We start from the raw sequence: 20,913 nt of genomic DNA, 5'->3' as shown, positions 1-20,913 counted from the left end.
CCACTGACTGAGGTCACCGGAGTGCATTCAGGCAGCGCAGCTCCGGAGACCTCCTTTACGGCACTGCTGTACCGTGGGAATTTCTCACGATACAGCAGGGCCGTAAAGCAGCTAACCGGAGCAGCGCTGCCTGAACTCCGGCGAACCCGCTTATGCAATGATGGGGCTGCTTTACGGCCCCATCATTCTAGCGGCGGCAGAGTTTCAGAGCGGTCACATTCTATGTGGCTGCTCTGAACTGGAGATCTTCGTGGGACACTCGTGGACTACTACGGAGGGGTAAGGATAAGGTTGTGGTTTATTATTTTATATTTTATTACAGGAGATCGATGGCTTCGGGGAATTAGGTGTCTAGGTGAGTATAGGTGTAGTTTTTTATTTTTTACTTTATTTTAGGTGGCGATCGGCGGGGACAGGTAATGTATGAACTAATTTATTGTAGGTAACCACTGGCCACCAATGACATGTATTTAAAATTTATTGGGGACACAGTAGGGCAATTTAAATAGCAGGATCAGGCTGATGGGAACTACTGCTCCCATCGAGCTGATCCTGCTGGCACGAGTGGACGGGGGACAGACATAGGCCGATGGGAGTAGTAGTGTCACATCGGCCTATGTCTGCCTGCACGCACACACCCGTAGACATCGCACAGACACCGCACACACCCCCAGACATCGCACAGACACCGCACACACCCGCAGACATCGCACAGACACCGCACACACCCGCAGACATCGCACAGACACCGCGCACACCCCCGCAGACATCGCACAGACACCGCACACACTCGCAGACATCGCACAGACACCACACACACCCGCAGACATCGCACAGACACCCCACACACACTCGCAGACACACGCACAGACACCCGCACATACCAATCATGACGGGCTGATGGTCTGGGAGGTGAGGCTGACCTGTGCGGCCGTGGGAAAGTTCATGTGAGTTCATGCAATACAGTCAAGCATGAACTCACATGAACCCTCCGAGGGCACCGCGGCGACTTCAAATGAACAGCTGATCGGCATCACCTGATACCTCAGCTGCTCATTTGAAATAACCGGCGGGAAAGCGCAGCACAGAATGGGAAAGCCGGCGGTGAAGTCTTTTCACTGCCGGCTTCCCCGCCCGGGTCCTTCGCTCCCCGCTCCTTGGTGCTGCGCTCCCCGCCCGGTCCTAACTTACGATCGGGATGGGAGGTGGCGAGGGGAGCGGAGCATCGGGGTGGGAGGCTGCGGGGAAGCAGTATGGGGCTGTGTGATTGTTTAAAACCCGGCGGCTTTTTTACCGCCCGCCGGCTTTTAAACAATCAGGAGAATTCTCCCACGCTGGGATGGCATTCTGATGACAGGCTGGATCGCAGCTGAGCGCTGCCATCCAGATTGTCATCCTTCAGAGTCACAGCAGAGCGCAGGCATTATGGGAACTTCCGATTCCGGTATACGATATTGTAAAAATATCGGAATTAAGTATCGGAATTCCGATACCGCGAATATCGGCCGATACCCGATATTTCAGAATATCGGAATGCTCAACACTAGTTATCACCACTTACCATCTATTTCCACCTAGCCAGATAGGTTGAGGTTACTTGAATATATATAATGCTGTGTTTGCTTTAAATAGCTCAAAATGGGTTCAATACACTCTTAGGAGAACTCAGTGTTATATCTGCATTTTCCAGTTAATTAGAGGCTGGCTTTCATGCTTGTGTAACGTGGCGCGAGGCGGTACCCTTGGTTGAGGCACTCGTCTATTGAGCCCTGGCATATTACATGAAAGTGGGGGTACTGACTGGATGTGTGGACTTGTGCTCTTAGGATGCTATGCTCTTGCAGGGCGCATGTAACCAATGTTGCTGGTTTGACAGGACCACAAGTTTCTCTATTCAATGACAGAGACCACTAGTCCAAAATAAACTCTTTACGAAGCGGTAACTTGGTATGTGTTATGTACAAGGGATAGTGGGTACAAAGTCTTGTGGATGTTTCCTTTACAATATGAAGCATTTTCTACCTACAGTTTCCTTCCTTAGTAGTTTACTCCAGGGCTCTCTCCTGTCCGACGTTTCTCACTACTTCACCACAACCCAGTTTTAATGCTACAGTTCTGATCAACAAGTTTCCTTTACTTGTTCTGCAGTTCCACATCCTCTTTCCACTACTGGCACCCTGGAACTCCCACTTGGGACCCTTCACTAGTCCTATTTAGGCCCATTGCCTTTCAGAATTACAAGCTTGGGGTCTCATGGCTAGGTGTCCTCTCCTAGGACCCATCTCCGGAATGCCACTCTGTCTCTCTTTTAATTCTGCTCAGTATCTCGCTATCCCCCCTCTTTGGTCTCCTCTCATTAAGGGTCACCCCCTAATGTGGCACTGTTCACTTAGGACTTCCTTAGTCCTGTCACCAAGTACTCCATGACCTACATGTCTTCTTAGCAGGAATCAGTCACTTTCTCTAACACTAACTCCTCCCACTATGGGCTAGTCCCAACTATTAACTCTAACTGTTCCTATATTCACATATACACATTACCAACATCATTAACATATATAACACATTACACTATTCACATTACATCACAATATCATATACACAACATTTACAAAAGATGCAGGACTCAATTCACATGACATTTTACACATTACACTTTACGTTATGTCACATAACATTCAAACTCATTTCTACAAGAGGGAAACATGGTCATCATGTACATACCCTTACACTTGTAAGACAATTTTTCAGTAGAGATGATTTCATTTGAAATTTGAATTTACTGGGATAGCCGAATTGTCCCCCAAAACTCGACTTGCGACAAATAGATTTACAAGTATTTTCTTTACATTGTTGAAAAGTAGGAGGGGAAAAGGTGAGGGGAGAGAACACAAGGATATTACATATTGTATCAATATGAACTGTTCGATTCACTTATCGGGTGAATCTGGAGAGTGAGTCCAACTCCTACCAGTCCTGCGCCTGACTATGCTCTATTACGAGCCACTCATCTCCGATGACCCAGTGATGCATTGACCACCGCTGTACAAGGTATGAAAATAAACTGTGATGTCATAGATGCTGCATTATTGGGAAGCCTGACATCATTAACCTTCTTTCCAATGCTTCATCAATATGGCAAATCGTGCTGGGCAAGTTTTGCTTTTGCAAATCGCGAATGGAATCACAATGTGTTGAAATTGGCATGGAATTGCACATTTCAGGCAAATCAACTAGAATTAAATCCTCCGTGGATCATCTCTAGTTACCAATACTACATTTCAGGGTAAAAGTATGAAACTTCCCTAGAATATCTCTGTTCACCTTTGGTAGACACAACATCATCCTGTTCATTAACTAGTGAGTGGTGGTAGAAAAACAGAATATTTTCCATGTTCTGGAAACTAAACATTACTTCCACTCCATTACTTCAAAGTAGAAATGAACAAAAAAGATTTGAATTACCCTAGTCCGGCATCCAGTTCATCCTCTGTGGCAACTAGACTATGGTACTGTTCATTTCTGCATCAGTAATCCTCTACCGCACATCTTGGGCACCTTTGCTTTCTACAATGCCCCCCAACATAATGACATTGCAACAACCTAATAAATGACAGAGACATCCAGAATGAAGGGCAGAAGTTGTCAGTGGAGAAGTGAACACTGGCACTTAGGATGAACTGGAACCCAGACTAAGATAGTTTGAATATTTATTCTCAAGTCGACTCACACATCTGTACACTAACTATAGAGATATAAATTAAATATAATCTGTTTATTTGCATGTGACTAGTGATGAGCGAGCATGTTCTGTTAACCCTTTCGGCGAGCATGCTCGGGTGCTCGCCGAGTATCTTCAGCGTGCTCGGGTGTTATTTTTGAGTCACTCTGTGTGCATGATTTGCAACTGTTTGACAGCTTTAATACATGTGAGGAATGCCTAAAAACAGGAATTCTGCACATGTATTAAAGCAGTCAAACAGTCACTAATCATGCTTATGGAGTGACTCAAACTTAAAACCCGAGCAAGCTGAAGATACTCGGAAAACACACTAGCATGCTCGTAAATCTCGATTAACGAGCATGCTCGCTCATAACTACATATGACTGCTTGAGCACAATAAAAAGAAATCTTTTCTTACACCAAGCTTCAAATTCCCATAATAAAATTCAATCTGATTGCAGTCACTAGTGATGGAGTTCGCCTTCATTAAGCTGCCACTATGAAAAGACATATTTTCTTGGCTATGTGGAGAGATTTTTGAGGGTTAACACATGACCTGAAATTTTTATATTGATATTATCACTTAATATTGAGCAGAATTAAGTATGCTGACATCCCCCTATATACAGCATGAGCCCCTACACAACCTCCCTATATACAGCATGAGCCCCCTTCCAGCCTCCCTACGTACAGCATGACCCCTGACACAGCCCCTATATACAGCATGAGTCCCTATGCAACCACTCTATTTACAGAATGAGCCCCAAAACAGCCTCCAATATACAACATGAGCTCCACATAGTCTCCAATATACAGTATTAACCACCACATAGCCTTCAATATACAGCATGAGCCCCCACACAGCCTCAATCATACAGTATGAACCCTGACACAGCCTCCCTATATACAGCATGAGCACCAACATAGCCTTCTAAATACAGGATTAGCCCCTACATAGCCTCCTATATACAGCATGAACCCTGACATTGCCTTCAATGTACAGCTGGAGCCCCCACATTGCCTCCAATATACAGTGTTAACCACTACATATCCTCAAATACAGCATAATCCCTTACATAGCCTCTATATACAGTGTGAACCTCCACAGTGCCTCTATGTATAATATAAGCCCTCAGAGAGCCTCCTAAACACAATGTGAGCCCCTACATAGCGTCCTTTATACATGTTAACATCCCATACATATTTTAAAGAAAAAAAATGCTTACCTTGCTCCCGTTCCCCTGGTGCTCTGTACTGAACTCCTGTGCACTCAATTTCAGCAGCAGCACGATGAAGTGACATCATCGAATCTGTTGTCTCACACACTGATTGGTGGAAGAAGGAGCAGGAGGCCCCATTCTCCACCAATGTATTCACCGCTTTCTGCATCCTGAGGATGCATATAGTGGTGACATTGGGCAGTGGCAGACAGGCGGCAGAGGGCATGGGCCATTGTTTTCAGCCCATTTGCTGTCTCAGTCCATGGGCCAGACTGGAATAGCCTGAGTATTGGATGTGGTCTGTGGGCAAAACTTTGCCCATGTCTGGTATACAATATATACCTCCATGTAAGGAAAAATAGCAGTGTGAAATGCAAAATTTGCTTTTCTTTATCTCAACACACTTAAACAGTTTGTCAGGGATTAATTTACATTTGCGCAAAGGATTGTAGACACATCAATACTCAATATCCTGAGGTCCAGCTCTACCTCTCTGCTGTTGACAGAATGCAGTGGTGACATCAGTACCATAGAGCACATGAGTGATGCTTCCAGTCACTGCATAAGCTGACATTACGAGGTAGACAGCACGATATCGGTGAGCCCCTTGGTAGGTCACATACAGTATAATCAAAAAGACATCACTGTTGAAGTTTGTCGATAAGAAACAGGGCAGCTGTTGAGAACAGGTGGATCATGGGTGTTTCCTATTTTTGTAATGGCACTAAAAACATTTAAACCAGCTCAACCATTCAAAGAAATATATTGTTTCACATTTTTTTGCAAAGCCAAGCCAGTGCAAAGAAGCCACGGAGAACATGATTCTTTTAGGTGCTTACAAGTCACCAATACTTGGACTGAAGCTACGTCGCGTGTCCAAAGACCAAAGATTGTGTAATATTTTGGCCACAAGGCACTAGAATGTAAGTAAATGCTATATTTCAGATTGCAAGATATCCAAAAGATGTTTTTTTCTTCTGAAACGGTGAGGTCGCGCAACCACATACACTAAAATTGCCGTCACTTCTACAAGCTGCAAATCATGACCGATGGTCATACAAAGTGTTTCTTGGACAAGGTCAGCGTGCAGCCTCAGCCTAATATTATTTACTTTCCTAAAGTATGAATTCATATACAGCATTTTACTATGAACAAATTATTAAAATATATAGCATTTTACATTCATGCCATGGTTCAAACACAGCACTCCTACACTGATGTAGAAATCAACCACGTGACAGCCCACATGCAGGTCCTGTCCTGCAGGTCCTAGATTAATATAGACTAGGTTTAAGGATAGAAGTCTAAGTTTAGGGAATATGAATATGCATACATCTGGTCAGGGGCAGACATTGAGAGCAAAGAATTGTGTATGGTTCCCCTTTCCTTATATGAAATTTATCAGCAAAAATAAAACAACAAAAACAGTATTTACCTGTAGACATTGGTAAAGAGCTTTGACATTGGAGGAGCTTGAGCTCTGCCCTCCCAGCCTGTACAATGTTACAAAGCAGTTTCGTTATGCACACTGGGAGAACTGTCTGTGGTGCGCAATGGGACCACGAGATTTGGTGGATAATCTGGGTTTAAGTAAGCAGCCCACCAAGAAACTTCCCAGTCTGACTGATGGCCAGTCCCTGCCTGGCTCCATACTTGCTTTGAACTGTCAAAGACATGTTTTATCCATGTTCCTACCCTAAATATCTAAGCTCAGATCCCATCAAGCAAGGATCTTTCTCAACAAAGAACTGATACCCAAGTTCTACTACTCTCGGCTTTTTTTCTGTGCTGAACATTGTCAATATGGCGTGCATTTTCCTAATAGGTGGAATAAGAATTTCTATTCTATTACACATTTATAGTATATTGCTTTTGTGCTTGATAGTTGCTTGCATTGGCCAACCTTTTAATGAATTTCCCACAACTAATGTTTTCTTCCACCTGGAGAACATTTTGAACACTTTCTTACAGAGATCACTTTTTGTAAGGCTTCTTACACCATCTGCATCTTTGTGGAGAACCAGTCATACCCAAGAGTAAACCTGGAAAAAACACTGTAGACCATGGAAAAATGAGCCAATATGATATACTACTGGGAGTGTGTGGTATACTTCAACGTCAGGGCACCAGACATTCTGTACTGAACATTGTCAGATGCCAGGACTATTGGGTTTAGAGATGACTGGGGTAAACATGTTCTAAGCTTGTCAAGCAGGTGGAGGTGACAAGAGAGACTTTGGAGTCCACCCAAGATCTTCTACACACAAAGCCTGCCCTGCTACGAGGTCTCAGCATGTGAATTCAAAAATTATTTTTGCTTTTTACATACAGTTTTGCACAGTAAAATTATATTTTATTTATTATATTTTATTTGTTATCTTATATTTAGCCAACTGGTGAGTATTACATAACTTGATAAGGAAACATAAGAACACTTCCCCATGAGAACATTGTAACGGAGCATCCAGATTATTATCAGACTCTGCATCACTACGACTACTGAAGAGGAAGCAAAACAGTCAATACTTTACTCTTCAAAAGAGTGGAAGCCATTTAAGGTAAGATTTCGATTAATTTTTAAATTAATTCAACAAGAAAATGTTTACCGTTTTTAATTAAATTGCAATGGTCTCGTGTCACAATAGCTTTTTTGGCCATCATAACTTGAATCCACAAGTATTTGCTTTCCAGTAGCACTTATCTATACTACGGCACAATGTTGTAAGTGTCTTACTGCTTGTTATCGGATTCAGAAAAAGTTTCTCCTTATATCACCAGGTGTTGGCAGCTCATTAGATTTCTGGTACATTGTCTATTAAATGGGATCTAGATAAAGCTCCGATCTCAACATAGAAAGTGATTCCTGGAATCTAGCAGCTCTTTACTGAATTTATATGTTAAAATTGGCTTTATTTGTTTTGTTCAATTCCTTATTTTTATTTGATCTTTATGTTTTCTTTTTTTTCTCCTGTCGAATCACCAACTTCTCCATGCAGTTATGAACCCAAGTTAAAATGATTCCAAGGGTTAAACAGGAACAAAACAATATTTTATCCTTATAGGCCGTCATATATTGATTTTTTTTTTGTTTTAGTCAAATATTTCAATAATTAAATAATAATTTAACTCCTTTACAAAATTTGGTGGACTTGTTTATCATAGGTGGCTAAAGAAAGTACAAAGCTGTCTCTCGAGCTGAGCCTACTTCTTACTAGACAGACAATGGCTGTCCTGCTCCATATTTATTCCTTATATGCTCACGATCAATTCCTGTGGTTCGACCTTGTGCACATGCACCGGATGCTGCGGTCATGTGGCCGCGACGCGGTCTCAGGTGGGCAGCGCCCCGGAATATGTGACATCAGTGGGGGAGTTCCCCTCTTCCTGGGCACCGCCTGAGACCATGCCGCTGCCACCAATGTCTGCTGTTATGCGGTGACATGCGCCGTTATTGGTCAGTAACTGATTGCTTCACATTTGACCCATGTATATATAAGAGGCCCTGTATCCACACACATCCCACCACGCCCCCTGACACTGCTGGTTATCTGTTTACTCTCACTAAGTATGCCTTACTTAACCCTTTCCATGTGATGCTTGTACTTTTTATGTGTGCTGAAAAAACTTCTGATGGTTGTCTATACTGTGACTTGTTACAGGTCACTTGATCTATGTCATTATAACTATTTCTAGAATTTTTTCTGCACACATTGTTTGTGACCTATGGATTGTATGGGTTGGACTATGTGACCTATTATAGGTCCAATGTGAATTTGATACCAGCTGTGTCGGGGTCTCCCCTGACACTGCTGGTTATCTGTTTACTTTCACTAAGTATGCCTTACTTAACCCTTTCCATGTGATGCTTGTACTTTATGTGTTGCTGAAAAAACTTTTGATGGTTGTCTATACTGTGACTTGTTACAGGTCACTTGATCTATGTCATTATAACTTTTTCTATAGCTTTTTCTGCACATATTTTTTGTGACTTATGTATTGTATGGGTTGGACTATGTGACCTATTATAGGTCCAATGTGAATTGGATACCAGCTGTCTCTTTATCTACCCCTTGCTGCCTCACATGCCCATATTATGTCCTTTCACACATGTTATTTATACCTATGTGTTATCTTTTTTAAAAAAAAATATATAAATAAAGCATTGATCTTTTTTAGTCTAACATATGGTGTTTTGATTATGTTACTTTGGGGTTTTGAAAATAGATATGGTCTCTCTGATTCATATAATGTTTAGTGGTATGTAGAGATGAGCGTTGTTCAACTCGAATTGTTCGCCAATCTCAAATTCGAGCTGTTTTGGGCGGTGTTCGAGCCGTTTGGTGAACATGAACGATTTGAGAAAAATTCGGCTGTTTGAGGTTTTGTTCGATAACTGTTCGTGCACCAAAATCATAACTGGATTTTTTCTCAGTAATGATGAAAATTAATGTTAATACGCAGTTTGAATGTACAGCGGGGCGGGGGGAGGGGCAGGGGATGGATCTCTGCAGGAATAATGAAGATCTCCATTTTTTTTTCTCTTTCCCGCATTTACAGTGGGGAGGTGCAATCTCTCAGCCTATCAGCAGCGCACACACGGAGCGAAGTGCTTTTTTTCACACAAGCAAGGGCATGTGTCATTGGCAGTGTATATCACATGTCCTTGCCCTATAAGACCCAGCCATTTTCCCCGTCGCCACCATTTTATCACTGCTGCAGCTGCGTGTTAGACGGCACCGCTGTTGCTGTGTGCGCTATACCTTGTTAATTTCAAGCCAATTTTCGAACAAATCTACAGATAGCTTGGGAGTAGGGAATAGTTGTGATTGCAGTCCTTTTAAGGACTAGGTTACAGCATTTCCTACGACTTTTATCAGGCAGGTCTGTGCTCTTAAATAGATAGATTGTGGGAGTAAAGACTAATTGTAATTGCAGTCCTTTTCAGGACTAGGTTACATCAGTTCCTATCAGTTTTTGCCAGGCAGGTCTGTGCCAGTGCTGTGCAAGTTTTTTTCACAGCATTTGGCTGAATCTAGCAAAGCTAATCCTTTTTGGCCTATTGCAGAGTGTGTTAGTCAGTGGAGTAGCCTATCTGTGTTGCAAGATATACCACCTGTGTATAGAATACCAATTTTTTTATTGCACTTAGTGAAGTAAAATCTTTTGGGCATAGCATCATTCTATTAGTCCATCTATACTGACCTCCATCAGGTTGCAAATTGAATATAATTTTTTTCTGCATCTAGCTCTGAAAAAATATTTGGCCTTCTAGCAGTGTGTGGGACTTGGTCTATTAGTCCATCTATACTGACCTCCATCAGGTTGCAAATTAAAAATAATTTTTATCTGCATCTACCTCTGAAAAAATATTTGGGCTTCTAGCTGTGTGTGGGACTTGTTCTATTAGTCCATATATACTGACCTCCATCAGGTTGCAAACTGAATATAATTTTTTTCTGCATCTACCTCTGAAAAAATATTTGGGCTTCTAGCTGTGTGTGGGACTTGTTCTATTAATCCATCTATACTGACCTCCATCAGGTTGCAAACTGAATATATTTTTTTTCTGCATCTGCCTCTGAAAAAATATTGGGCTTCTAGCTGTGTGTGGGACTTGTTCTATTAGTCCATCTATACTAACCTCCATCAGGTTGCAAACTGAATATAATTTTTTTCTGCATCTACCTCTGAAAAAATATTTGGGCTTCTAGCTGTGTGTGGGACTTGTTCTATTAGTCCATCTATACAGACCTCCATCAGGTTGCAAACTGAATATATTTTTTTCTGCATCTAGCTCTGAAAAAATATTTGGGCTTCTAGCAGTGTGTGGGACTTGTTCTATTAGTCCATCTATACTGACCTCCATCAGGTTGCAAACTGAATCTAATTTTTTTCTGCATCCAGCTCTGAAAAATTGTTTTGCCTTCTAGCAGTGTGTGGGTCTTTCTCTATTAGTCCATCTATACTGACCTCCATCAGGTTGCAAATTAAAAATAATTTTTTGTCTGCATCTAGCTCTGAAAAACTATTTGGCCTTCTAGCAGTGTGTGGGACTTTCTCTATTAGTCCATCTATACTGACCTCCATCAGGTTGCAAACTGAATATAATTTTTTTCTGCATCTAGCTCTGAAAAAATATTTGGCCTTCTAGCAGTGTGTGGGACTTTCTCTATTAGTCCATCTATACTGACCTCCATCAGGTTGCAAATTAAAAATAATTTTTTGTCTGCATCTAGCTCTGAAAAACTATTTGGCCTTCTAGCAGTGTGTGGGACTTTCTCTATTAGTCCATCTATACTGACCTCCATCAGGTTGCAAACTGAATATATTTTTTTTCTCCATCTACCTCTGAAAAAATATTGGGCTTGTAGCAGTGTGTGGGACTTGTTCTATTAATCCAGCTATACAGACCTCCATCAGGTTGCAAACTCAATATAATTTTTTTCTGCATCTAGCTCTGAAAAAATATTTGGCCTTCTAGCAGTGTGTGGGTCTTTCTCTATTAGTCCATCTATACTGCCCTCCATCAGGTTGCAAATTAAAAATAATTTTTTGTCTGCATCTAGCTCTGAAAAACTATTTGGCCTTCTAGCAGTGTGTGGGACTTTCTCTATTAGTCCATCTATACTGACCTCCATCATGTTGCAAACTGAATATATTTTTTTTCTGCATCTACCTCTGAAAAAATATTGGGCTTGTAGCTGTGTGTGGGACTTTCTCTATTAGTCCATCTATACTGACCTCCATCAGGTTGCAAACTGAATATAATTTTTTTCTGCATCTAGCTCTGAAAAAATATTTGGCCTTCTAGCAGTGTGTGGGACTTTCTCTATTAGTCCATCTATACTGACCTCCATCAGGTTGCAAATTAAAAATAATTTTTGTCTGCATCTAGCTCTGAAAAACTAATTGGCCTTCTAGCAGTGTGTGGGACTTTCTCTATTTGTCCATCTATACTGACCTCCATCAGGTTGCAAACTGAATATATTTTTTTTCTGCATCTACCTCTGAAAAAATATTTGGGCTTCTAGCTGTGTGTGGGACTTGTTCTATTAGTCCATCTATACTGACCTCCATCAGGTTGCAAATTGAATATAATTTTTTTCTGCATCTAACCCAGCCAATAGTTTTGGCCTAATACCACAGTTTGGCCACTCAGCTCTGCTCGGTTCCCATCCATTGTTTTTTGGTGCAAACAACTCCAGAGTTGTGAATTAGTTAACCACCAAAATGAGTGGAAAAAGGCCTGCTGCTGGTGGAAAGGGGAATAGGCGTGTTGGGAAGGGGAAAAAAGGTTGTGTCCGTGCGGTAGGTGTTAAAGAAATAGTAACATCTGCAGAAGAAAGACCATCTTCCAGCCAAACTAAATTGTCTACTTCTTTTAGCGGACAATGTGATAAGATCCCTTTCTTACGGCCACGCCAATCGCTACAAATTCCAGATGAGGCACAAAAACAGCAGGTGCTTCAACGGATATCAAGTGCTCCTTTAAGTGGGCTCTCCTCCACATCAACTTCAACATCACAAATACTCCAGTCCTCAAAGGTGTCACCCCAATCGCACTTGCTTCCTCACAGCTCCCAAATCTCCAGCTGCCCGTCTGAGTATGAGGTAGAACAGATGGTTGAGTCTGCAGAGCTGTTTACTTATACTATAGCCTGGGAATCAGAGGTCGACTACAGCGCTTCTGTGAATCCAGACGAGGAAATGATCTGCACTGATGCCCAGAATCTTTATGAGTCGGATCCAGGACCAGACGCAGAAGGTTCTGACCATAATGTAGACCCTCATTCCCAAACTGTAACTCCTGTTGGTGGAGACAATGAGGAAGACGATGATGAGACTCAAATACCTGATTGGAGCGACAACTTTAGTTTTTTGTCAGGGCAGGAACAGGTTGGCTCTGAGGACGACGGGTGTGATAACGCACAGTGTGATGATGATGAGGTTGGAGATCCCACTTACTGTCAACCCACAGTCAGCCAAGAGATGAGGTCAGCAGAGGAGGTGGAGGAAGATGCTAGTGACGACGAGGTCAGGTTGCGCCTTCCTGGACAGAGACGTAGTACTGGAAGAACGTCAACAACTGCATCCTCAAACACAACTCTGCCTCTCACCACAAGTCGTGGTGGACCTTCAGGTCGCATGGGTGCTAAGCCTTGCATAGCCTGGGCATTTTTTCAGATCGATAAAGATGACCCAACTCGTGTTATCTGTAACATTTGTCAGCAAAAGCTAAGTAGAGGCCAAAAAATACATAGTTTGAGTACTTCATGCATGAACCGGCACATGGACATGAAGCATAAGTTGCAGTGGGAAGCTCAGTGTGCTACAATGCGGCCTAGCCGGCCGGGCCAACCACCTTTTGCCATATCTTGTGCATCCGCGGCCTCTTCATCCTCTGTGACTGGGGGGACAGCAGTCACACCTGTTTTGGGGCGCAGACCTGCCACCTCTTTACCCGCAACAGCCAGCGTGATTGGCAGGTCATCATTTTCTTTGGAGGTGGTAACACCAGCTGGTGTTGAGCGCTGTCCGACATCGATAGCACCACCTTTGGATCAAGGCAACCTAACATGTCCGCCTGCATCTTCCTCACAGACCGGCAGTTTGCCGGGGACACCCTTATCAACCCCGTCTAAGCACAATAGCCAGCCCTCGGTCCCTCAGATGTGGACAAGTAAAAGACCATTTCCTCCTAGCCATGAGAAAGCTAATAGGTTGAATTTCACCATCTGCAAGCTCTTGGCTACAGAAATGCTGCCTTTCCGCCTGGTGGACACAGAGGATTTTCGAGACCTTATGTCCGTCGCAGTGCCCCAGTACCAGATGCCCAGTCGGCACTACTTCTCAAAGAAAGGTGTGCCTGCGCTCCACCAGCATGTCGCACACAACATCACCGCTTCTTTGAGAAACTCTGTGTGTGACAGGGTGCATTTCACCACAGACACTTGGACGAGTAGGCATGGACAGGGGCGTTACATGTCGCTGACTGGGCACTGGGTAACTATGGTGACTGCAGGACAAGGGGCTGCTGTCCAAGTCTTGCCGTCCCCACGAGTTGTGCGTCAATCCTCTTTATGTCAAAGTTCCTCCACTGCTTCTGCCTCCTCAACCTCCTCTCGGTCTTCCACCTGCACCCAAAGCCTGTCTGGTCATGCTACAAGCTTTCTAACTGCGCAGAAGGGATCCTGCACACCTCCTTACTATGCTGGCAGTAGGGCTCAACGTCATCAGGCGGTTTTTACTTTGAAATGTCTGGGAAATGTGAGTCACACAGCTGAGGAGTTGTGGTCAGCTCTGGAGAACCAATTTCATGAATGGTTGTCTCCACTGGACCTGAAACCAGGGAAGGCTGTGTGCGACAATGCTGCAAACCTGGGTGCGGCCCTTCGCCGGGGCAATGTCACACACGTGCCTTGTATGGCTCACGTGTTGAACCTGGTTGTCCAGCAATTTTTAGCCCACTATCCCAAACTAGATGGGCTTCTGCAGAGGGCACGGTCGCTGTGTGCTCACTTCCGCCGTTCGCATCCCGCAGCTCAGCGACTTACATCTCTACAGAAGTCGTTGGGCCTGCCACTTCATCGGCTAAAATCCGATGTGCCTACCCGGTGGAATTCAACTCTGCACATGTTGCAGCGACTGTGGCAGCACCGACAAGCCCTGGTGCAATACGTTCTGACATATAGCCTGGGCCAACAAGATCCAGAGGTGGGGCAAATCAGGCTGGAGGAGTGGTCTCAGATCAGGGACCTATGCACCCTTCTGCACAGTTTTGAAATGGCGACGAAGATGTTTAGTGCTGACGATGCCATTATCAGCATGACTATTCCGGTGATTTACATGCTGGAGCACATGTTAAACAGAATTCGGAGTCAGGTGATGGCACAAGAGGAGGTGGAGGAAGTAGAGGAGGAGGAGTTGTATGCGGAAGGGCTAACATCTGCAAGGTCCAGACGGTCGGCAGCACCAAGGCGGCAGGCATGTGAGGGTGGGGGATATGGTTTTACCAGGGCGCATGGTAGCAGCCAAACTAGTGAGGAAGGTGCAGGAGCCCAGGAAGAAGTGGAGGACGAACTGATGGAAGACTCATCAGATGAGGGAGACCTTAATCACATTTCTGTTGTGCGAGGTTGGGGGGGAGAGGACAGAGGAAGGAAGCATGATTGTTACCTCGCCACCAACACAACAGGGACTTGGTGCTCCTGGATGCGCAACACACATGAGTGCCTTCTTGCTGCACTACCTGCAACATGACCCTCGAATTGTGAGAATTAGAAATAATCCTGACTACTGGGTTGCCACACTGTTAGATCCCCGGTGCAAAAGTAAATTTGCCAAAATTATTCCTGCCATAGAAAGGGATGCACGCATGCAGGAGTATCAGCAGAGACTGTTGCAGAATCTTACATGTGCTTTTCCACAAAATACCAGTGGTGCACGTAGTGAATCTCACAGTTCCAACTTGCCATCCGTGGGACCGTCAAGTGTTCAGCACTCAAACCGTAACAGAACCACAGTATCTGCTGGTAACATCAACTTTGCGGAATCATTTCACCACTTTTTTAGTCCATCCTTTGCAAGGCCACAGGAGACAAGAAGTCTGACACATAGTCAACGCCTAGAGACGATGGTACAGGAGTATCTCCAAGTAAACATTGAAGCCATGACTGTGTCACTGGACCCTTGCTCTTTTTGGGCTTCCAATCTGGATAAATGGCTGGAGCTAGCCACTTACGCCTTGGAGATCTTGTCATGCCTCGCAGCCAGCGTTCTGTCTGAACGTGTGTTCAGCGCTGCTGGTGGTGTGCTGACAGATAAGCGCACGCGGCTCTCCACTGATAATGTAGACAGACTCACGTTCATAAAGATGAACAAATCATGAATCCGAAACGACTTTTCTACCCCTGTGTCATCCTGGGGAAAGTAAAAGCTTGATGATTGGTTAAAATCACCCTACCAACCATTTTAAGCTTTCAAATTACTAATCATGTTTATCTGTATCTTGACTGGAAAATAATTTGGGCTTTGTAGCAGTGTGCAGCACTGATTCTATTAGGCCATCCATAATAAGCTCCACCAGATTTAAAATTACTAATCATGTTTATCTGTATCTTGGCTGGAAAATAATTTGGGCTTTGTAGCAGTGTGCAGCACTGATCCTATTAGGCCATCTAAACTAAGCTCCACCAGATTTAAAATGAATAATAATTTTTAGCTGCATCTAGCCCGGAAAATAATTTTGGGGCTCCGAGATGCGCAAGACACATAAGTGCCTTCTTGCTGCACTACCTGCAACATGACCCTCATATTGTCAGAATTCGAAGTAATCATGACTACTGGGTTGCCACACTCTTAGATCCCCCAAACTTTTCGATCAACCTTTTCATTTTAATAAAGACCAAAAAAATGGTCATTTTTGAAATTATAAGCATTAGCAGGTTATTAGAAACTGAAATCAAACAGTTTTCAACTCAAAACTTTATTCTAGGTGATGTTACATTTTCACATAGGACCCCTTGTTCGAAAGGAGCTTCTGAACTCTCTCGTCCATTGAATTTGTCAGGTTTTGGATGGTTTCTACTTCAATTGTTTTGCACGAGGACAGAATACCCTCCCAGAGCTGTTGCTTAGATGTGAACTGCCTCCCGCCATCATAGACACTCCTTTTGATGATGCTCCAGAGGTTCTGAATGGGGTAGAGGTCAGGGGAGCATGGGGGTCACACCATAAGTTTGTCCCCTTTTATGCCCATATCAGCCAGAGATGCAGATGTTTTATGTGCAGCATGAGATGGTGCATTATCATGCAAAAAAATGATCTTGCTGTGAAATACACGGTTCTTCTTCTTGAACCATGGCAGGAAGTGCTGTTTGAGAAAATCCACGTACATTATGGAGTTCATCTTTAGCGCCTTCAGGGATCCTAAAGGGGCCGACAATCTCTCTCCCCATGATTCCAGCCCAAAACATTACTCCACCTCCTCCTTGTTGGCGCTGTAGCCGTGTTTGCGTGGGGTGTCCATCAACCAGCCATCCTCCACTCCATCCATCTGGACCATCGAGCGCTGCACGCCACTCATCCGTGAACAGAACAGTTTTGAAATCAGTCTTCATGTAATGTTTAGCCCACTTGAGCCGTTTCTGCTTGTGTGAAGTGGATAGAGGAGGTCGACAGGATGGCGTATGCACAGCTGCAAACCTCTGAAGGACCCTGCATCCTGTTGTTCGGGGGACGTTGGAGGCACCAGCAGCTTCAAAAACTTGTCTGCTGCTATGACAAGGTATTTTTGCCGCTGCTTTTTTAACCTGACGTAATTGCCTGTAGGAAAGAGTCCTCAATTTGCCCTTATCAGCACGCACACGTGTGTACTGTGAATCAGCTACCTACTTCTTGATTGCCAAGACACTTCATCCTGATTATTGCACAATGTTGATTGTAGTCATGCCTTGACCTAAACACTTCACAATTTGTTGCTTCTCAGCAGCCGACATATCCTTTTTCTTTCCCATTTTGGCAGAAAATGTAGGCTGCTTAATAATGTGAGACAGCCTTCTTAAGTAGTCTTGCCTTTCATTGGACACACCTGCCAAACTAATTAGCACAGGTGTCTGCAATTGCTTACAGTGATATAAAGAGCCCTGACACACATCACCATCAATGAGTTTAACTGACAAACAAACAAATTCTTCCCTTATCACTCCTAAACACTTTTTGCATAATAATTTGGAACACAGTGTACATGTGCTTTTCCACAGAACACCAGTGGTTCACGTAGTGAATCTTACAGTTCTAACTTGCCAACCGTGGTCTGTATGGAGTTGTTCAATAAAGGGCCCAAAATTAAGATAACATAGATGGGAGAGGTCTCTATGAATAGGAATTTCTAAGTATTTGATACCCTGTGAGAGCCAGGCAAAGGGAAAGTTGGACTGGATGGAATCCTATATGGATTTGGGGAGGGAGACATCGAGGGCCTCAGACTTCGCTGCATTGATTTTAAAATTTGACCATGTAACAAAGTGATCTATTTCAGCCATAACAGCAGGGATGGATATATGTGATTGAGTGATATATACTAGGACATCATCAGCAAATAGAGAGCACTTGTACTCGGTGCCTCCCACCTCAATCCACCTAATATTGGGGTTATGGCGAATTGATGAGAGCAGGTGCTCCGTCACTAGGATGTATAAGAGAGGGGACAGAGGACATCCCTGCCTTGTCCCATTGGTGATTGTGAAAGGTGATGAAAATGTTCTGATGCACCCCCTGGGCCTTGGGACACCCGGAGCCGGACCCTTTTTGGTGGATGCTGGTGGTTGTAGTCTTCGTGGCGGCGACCCGGTTCCGTGGCTCAGGGTGGTCAAACCAGTGGCGGAACTATTTATGTGGTTTTGATGTTTAAATGTCCGACTACGCCACCCGTGGATTGCGGTCAGAGTAAACCGCCGCTGCAGGGCAGACCGCTGAGGCTGGTGTTGTGGGTGCAGCAGAGCGTAGCATAAGTATAGCCTCAGGGCAGCGTATGCGGAGGATGGGGGTGATGGTGCAGGGCAGCAGCAGTAACGACACGGAGTCAGTGATGCAGTCCAGGGCCTTTACTCACAGTTCTTAATATCCAGACCACGTCTGCAGGTAACGGCTGCCCACGTCGTACTGTGCTCACCAGGTGAGGGGCTCAGACAACTCCCAGATAACTTTGGAGCGCTTCACAGGACCCCCTTTGTGTGTCCTTTGTCTGGCCTTTCTTACCAACCCTTCTGTCCGGCTGCCTCGGGACTCCTCTTGGTAAACTTGGCGCCAGTTTCCCTGACCCTATGTGGTGCCTTCCTAGCGGGTGTAGCGAGGGGCTGCGCCACATAAAATGTCACAGCCTCCTGTTTCTAGCTGAGGGTCGTTTCCTGCGTCCACTAGTTTCGGGGACCGGTCTCCCCCTTTGGCCTGACCCCTCCACGCAGGTGGATTCGGGCGTGCGGTGGCGACTCGCCCGTCCGCACCCCTGGGATCCCTTCGTTCCTCGTTCCTGGAGCCTTCTCCCCTCCTCTTCCTTCCTTCTCCCTCTTCCAGGCCTGGGCCTCTGTTACTAGGCCTGCCTCCGGAGCAGAGCTCATGCAGAGCCCCTGCTCCCTGCCACTCCTGCTCAGACTTCTCTGCACTGAACTAAGATGGTGCCCACCTTTTATACTCCCTTTCTCAATGCACCCAGGAACTGCTTCCTCCCTGCTCCTGCACTACAGGGTTCCCCTTCCTCAGTGTTCCCTCCCCCCACTCCAGCCAGGGACAGGGACTGTCGTGCCCATCTCAGGGGCATATTGGTCGCCCTGCCCCACGGCAATGTGGTGTAATGCATGCAGGTGTCGGGTCCTGATCCACACTCCATCCTTACCTGAGAGTGAGATATCACACCTCTGGGTGAGGTGCAATACCTCTGTAGCAACCGAGCCCTCAGGGTAATACAGTTCCATTTATCTTCAGCCTAGGTGACGTATTGCGATACAGGGCCGTGATTTTGGCTATAAAAGGGTCCCCTAGACCCCTACCCCAAGCTTTTTAAGAGAATCATATATGGCATGCCAGGAGACTCTATGGAATGCTTTCTCAGCATCCAATGAGAGTATCTAATTACAAATTTTTAACTGCATCTAGCCCAGGAAATACTTTGTGCCTAGTAGCAGTGTCTGCTAGTCAGCGGATTATCCCGGCTGTTGAGCAAGCTACACCACCTGTAGTTTGGACACTTAATTTTTTCAAAGGAAATGCTTCGGGACCACGGGATACTCAGTGAAGAGCATCAGGAGGCACCCCAAGGCATAGGGGCTGGAACTGGCAGTAGGATGCCTTGCAGTGGACAGCCGAGCTCGATCCTTATAAAAGCTTTTTAACTGCAGCAGCTTTAGTGGACGCTACTGGAGCTGGAATTACGTGGCTGCTGGCATGAGACTTGCCCTCCAATAGATCCTTGTAAATGGATTTAACCCCTTAAGGCCCGCGGGTGGTGTGCACGTTAATGACCGGGCCAATTTTTACAATTCTGACCACTGTCAATTTATGAGGTAATTACTCTGGAACGCTTCAACGGATCACCCTGATTCTGAGATTGTTTTTTCGTGACATATTGTACTTCATGATTGTGGAAAAATTTCTTCGATATCACTTGCGTTTATTTGTGAAAAAAACAGAAATTTGGCGAAAATTTTGAAAATTTTGCGATTTTCAAAATTTGAATTTTTAAGCCCTGAAATCAGAGCGATATGTCACACAAAAGAGTTAATAAATAACATTTCCTACATGTCTACTTTACATCAGCACAATTTTGGAACCAAAATTTTTTTTGTTAGGGAGCTATAAGGGTTAAAAGTTGACCAGCGATTTCTCATTTTTCCAACAAAATTTATAAAACCATTTTTTTAGGGACCACATCACATTTGAAGTCACTTTGAGAGGTCTTTTTGACAGAAAATACCCAAAAGTGACACCATTCTAAAAACTGCACCCCTCAAGGTGCTCAAAACCACATTTAAGAACTTTATTAACCCTCCAGGTGCTTCACAGGAATTTTTTGAATGTGGAAGAAAAAAATGAACATTTAACTTTTTTCACAAAAATGTTACTTTAGACCCAAATTTTTTTATTTTCACAGGGGTAACAAGAAAAAATGGACCCCAAAATTTGTTGTGCAATTTCCCCTGGGCATGCAGATACCCAAAATTTGGGGAAGAAACACTGTTTGGGCGCACGGCAGGGCTCGGAAGGGAAGGAGTGCCATTTGACTTTTTGATTGTAAAATTTGCTTGAATAATTAGCGGACGCCATGTTCTGTTTGGAGAGACCCTGTGTGCCCAAACTTTGGAGCTCCCCCACAAGTGACCCCATTTTGGAAACTAGACCCCCCAAGGCACCTTTCTAGATGCATTGTGAGCACTTGGAACCCCCAGGTGCTTCACAAATTGATTCGTAATAATG

General features: G+C 44.4%; 1 pseudogene; it reads left to right on the top strand.

The window, feature by feature from the left end:
- Window positions 1–6,497: 6,497 nt before the first annotated feature.
- Window positions 6,498–20,913, top strand: part of LOC141171684 (formyl peptide receptor 2-like) — a 36,631-nt pseudogene continuing 22,215 nt past the window's right edge.

This window comes from Phyllobates terribilis, unplaced genomic scaffold, assembly GCF_046119375.1.
Source record: "Phyllobates terribilis strain yellow unplaced genomic scaffold, ASM4611937v1 Scaffold_12__6_contigs__length_324123572, whole genome shotgun sequence".
NCBI classification, from domain to species: Eukaryota; Metazoa; Chordata; class Amphibia; order Anura; family Dendrobatidae; genus Phyllobates; species Phyllobates terribilis.
The sequence above is the reverse complement of the archived record's forward strand: the minus strand, read 5'-3'. Positions and strand labels throughout refer to the sequence as shown.